Genomic DNA, 4,420 nt, shown 5'->3' with positions numbered 1-4,420 from the left:
CAAAATGATTAGACCCTAGAGAGGGTCTTCCACCTGACACAGGAAGAGGTCAGAGCTGCATCGGATGTGGTGGCAGGTACACTACTATTGAATGATTTTAATATGCATATGTTGTTTGATCGGGTGCCACCCCCTCATTCATTGCTAAGAGAATTGTCACCAAATTAAGAAAAGGAATAGAAATAGTGGAGAAGGGGTTTGTAATTGGAACTCCAATAGGGAACATGGTTAAAACAAATATTATGTATATGGATATGAGGGTTAATCTATCTAGGTATGAAACAGAAGTAGACTTGATTCCCTTAGAGTTGCATGATTTTGACATAATCCTAGGCATCAATTGGTTGAGTAAATACAAGGCTCTCATAGATTGCTATGATAAAACTGTTACTTTCCAAACACATAGGGGTGAAAGAATGATTTTTAAAAGAGAGTGAATTCTTAAACCGGTTGCCTTAATATCAGTGGTAACAGCCCAAAAACTTTTAAGAAAGGGATGTATGGGATACCTTGCATACATCTTGAACTCTGATGATGAAGGTCCACGATTGAAGGATATTACTGTGGTGAAGGAATTCCCAGATGTGTTTTCTAAAGAACTACCGCGACTACCCCTAGAGTGAGAGGTAGAGGTGTCTATAGACACTTTTCCTAGAGTCCCACCTATAGCCTGACAACCGTACCGGATGTCTCTAGCAGAACTGAACAAGTTAAAGACTCAACTACAGGAATTGTTAGATAAAGGGTTCATGCAGCCCAGTAATTCTCCGTGGGGAGCACCGGTCCTATTTGTAAGAAAGAAAGATGGAACCCATAGACTTTGTATTGACTATTGACAACTAAACAAAATAATAATGAAAAACAAGTATCCATTACCTCGGATAGATGATTTGTTTGATCAATTAAAGGGAGCGAGGGTATTTTCGAAGATAGATCTGAGATCAGGGTACTATCAGATGAAGATTAAAGAAGCGGATGTAGCAAAGACCGCATTTGGAACTCGTTACGGACACTATGAATTTTTGGTTCTACCATTTGGGTTGACGAACGCCCCAACCCTCTTCATGGACTTGATGAATCAGGTTTTCCAACCATACCTTGATACGTTTGTGGTGGTATTCTTTGATGATATACTGGTGTACTTGAATTCTTTCGAGGAGCATGAAGAACACTTGAGACAAACCTTGGAAACCTTGAGAGATCACCAATTATATGTAAAATTGAGTAAATGTGAATTTTGGCTAAAAAGAGTGATGTTTCTAGGACACTTTGTTTCAACTGAAGGTGTTTTTATAGACCCCCAAAAAGTTGAAACAGTCTTGAAATGGGAAAGACTAACTTCAATCACCGAAATACATAGCTTCTTAGGACTTGCAGGATACTACAAGAGATTTATTGAAGGTTTTTCCCTGATCACAACCCCTTTGACCTAGCTGACTAGGAAGAATAAGAAATGGATATAGTCGGAAGAATGCGAGAAAAGCTTCTAGGAATTGAAGAGGAGGCTCACCATTACTTAGTGTTAACCCTTCCCTCAGGGACCAAGGGTTTTGTGGTATATAGTGATGCCTTGGGGAAGGGATTGGGGTGTGTTTTGATGCAACATGGGAAGGTGATCGCCTATGCATCAAGACAGTTAAAGACTCATGAGGTGAACTATCTGGTGCACGACCTGGAGTTGGCACTGTAGTATTTTCCTTGAGGATATGGAGACACTATTTGTATGGGTCTCAAACCTAAATTTTTACTAATCATAAGAGCCTGAAATATCTGATGTTGTAAAAGAAGTTGAACATGCAACAAAGAAGGTGGATAAAGCTCATTAAGGATTATGACTGCACCATAGAATACCACCCGGGGAAAGCAAACGTGGTGGCAAATGCCCTTAGTCGCAAAAATAAAGCCACCCTAGGAAGGTTAACAGGGGGAAAGGAGTGGTAATTAGCGGAATTGAAAGAGATGGGTGCAGATTTGGACATTAATACAAAAGGTGGGTTAGTAGCCCAACTACTAGTGCGACCAACGTATCGAGAACAGATACTACATGCCCAATTCCATGACAATGAGGGGTCTAAGATTAGGAAAAATGTGGAGGCCGGGGTAGAAATGAAATTTCAGGTAATGGATGATGGATCCTTGATGATGGGACAACGGTTATACGGGCCTGATGATGAAACAATTAAACGAATGGTTCTACAAGAAGCATATGAGTCCAAGTTCTCCATACATCCCAGCAGCACTAAAATGTATCAAGACCTGAAACAACTCTATTGGTGGCCTAATATGAAAAGGAAATAGCTGAGTATGTGTCTAAGTGTGGGATATGCCAACAAGTCAAGGTTGAACACTAAAGGCCTGCGGGACCATTACAACCATTACAAATTCCAGAATGGAAGTGGGAGATGATCACCATGGATTTCGTATCAAGATTTCCCAAAGGGAGGAAAGGAAATGACACGATATGGGTCATTGTAGATCGGTTAATGAAATATGCACTATTGTTGCCTATAAAGATGATAGATTTAGTGGACAAGCTTACCAAGATCTACATTAATGAGGTAGTTCAACTCTGATTCCAATGTCCATTGTATCGGATCGAGATCCCAGGTTCACCTCTCAACTTTGGCCAAGCATACACCATGCCTTAGGAACAAGATTGGACATGAGCACTGCGTTTCACCCTCAAACGGATGGCCAATCAGAAAAAGTTATCTAAGTCTTGGAAGACCTATTATAGGCTTGTGTGTTAGAATTTAGAGGAAAATAGGAGGAACACATGGCATTGGTGGAGTTCACGTATAACAATAGTCACCAAGCCACAATAGGGATGGCCCCATATGAAGTCTTGTATGGTAGGAATTTGGAGGAAATCGGGGACCGGAAGTTATATGGCACAGAATTGGTCCAAGTCACCACGGAGAAAGTGAGAACTATCAGGGATTGCATCAAAGCCGCACAACATAGATAGAAGAAGTATGCTGATGTGAGGAGAAGACCTCTCGAGTTCAGTACAGGGGACCAGGTATTCCTGAAGGTAGCCCCATGGAAGAACATGTTACGGTTTGGATTGAAAGGGAAGCTAACTCCCCGCTTCATTGGACCCTTCAAAATCATACAGCCAGTAGGGCCAGTAGCCTACAAAGTGGACTTGCCCCCACAGTTAGCCAAGGTCCATGATGTGTTCCATGTCTCATTGTTAAGAAAGGCTGATGTGGACCCCACCCGAATTCTACCCGAGGTTCTAGTAGAAGTCAAGGAAGACTTAACACTGGAATTGAGGCCTATAAGGATACTTGATCAGGAAGTGAAGGAGCTATGGATCAAAAAGATCCCCATCGTCAGAATCTTATGGTGAAATGCTCTAATAGAAGAGGAAACTTAAGAGAGGGAGGCTGAGACAAAGAAAAGGTACCTAAATTTATTTGAACTACCAGGTATGCAATATGAAACCTCTAAATTTCGAGGATGAAATTCATGTTAGGGGGGGAGAATGTAAACGCCCAAAAGAAAATATATATATATATATATATATATATATATAGAGAGAGAGAGAGAGAGAGAATTGATGACTCCACCATCGCTGCCGATTTCTGAATCGACAGCGATGCAGTTTTCGCTGCCAATTTAGGAAATCAGCAACGATGTAGTTATTTTTAAATTATCTTAAGAAGTTGGAGGGAGGGGTACAACCAGTTTTGGATAGACCAAAAAAGGATAAGGACACATCTAAACCAACCCCAAACACCCCACCTCATTTAATAGGGATTATAAATATAAGAAGGAGAGAGAAGGTAACCCTAGCTCTTCCCAAAGTTGTCTACAGTTGTATGTCTAGCTGCATGTTGCTCTTCCCTTTCTCCTTCACAATAGAAACCTAAGCCTTATGAACGTTTGAGGGAGAGAGAGGAGACCTTGAGAGAAGATCGGACAGTTGCCTAGAGGGAAAGGAAAAAAGGGACCAGAAAACGTGAGAGGAAGAAGAAGGAAGAGAACCAGCAGGAGAGGAGAAAGAACACTGTCAAACCTTCCCTTCCTCAAACCTAGCTAGATTCGAAAGGTATGGGTCATGAAACTCCCTCCTTCTCCTTAAGACCCAGAACCAGAAATGAAGAAGAAAAACCCTAAGAAAATTGACCTAGGACCTAAGCTAGCTATGAAGAAAACATAAATTAACTAAGAGGACAAGGAAAACAAAAATGAAATGAGGCCAATTTCAGAACATCTAACAAAGAAAAATGAATAAAATAGAAATAACAATGGTAGAGGGCCGACTTTAACTATGGGGTTGGCTGGCATGCAATGTGTGTGTTCTGCTGGGATTGGTTGAAGGATTATGTGCTAAAATGGATAGTTTCAATGTGTTTATTCTGCTAGAATGATTGAAAGATATATGCTGTAATTGATGGTTTTCAATGTGTGT

At 40.8% G+C, this 4,420-nt stretch overlaps 1 pseudogene; it reads left to right on the top strand.

Annotated features, from left to right (window-relative positions):
* The first annotated feature begins 254 nt into the window (after positions 1 to 254).
* Positions 255 to 4,420, top strand: part of LOC105116141 (uncharacterized) — an 18,292-nt pseudogene continuing 14,126 nt past the window's right edge.

This window comes from Populus euphratica, unplaced genomic scaffold, assembly GCF_000495115.2.
Source record: "Populus euphratica unplaced genomic scaffold, PopEup_1.0 scaffold862.1, whole genome shotgun sequence".
Taxonomy (NCBI): Eukaryota; Viridiplantae; Streptophyta; class Magnoliopsida; order Malpighiales; family Salicaceae; genus Populus; species Populus euphratica.
This window is presented reverse-complemented; position numbering and strand designations above follow the sequence as displayed.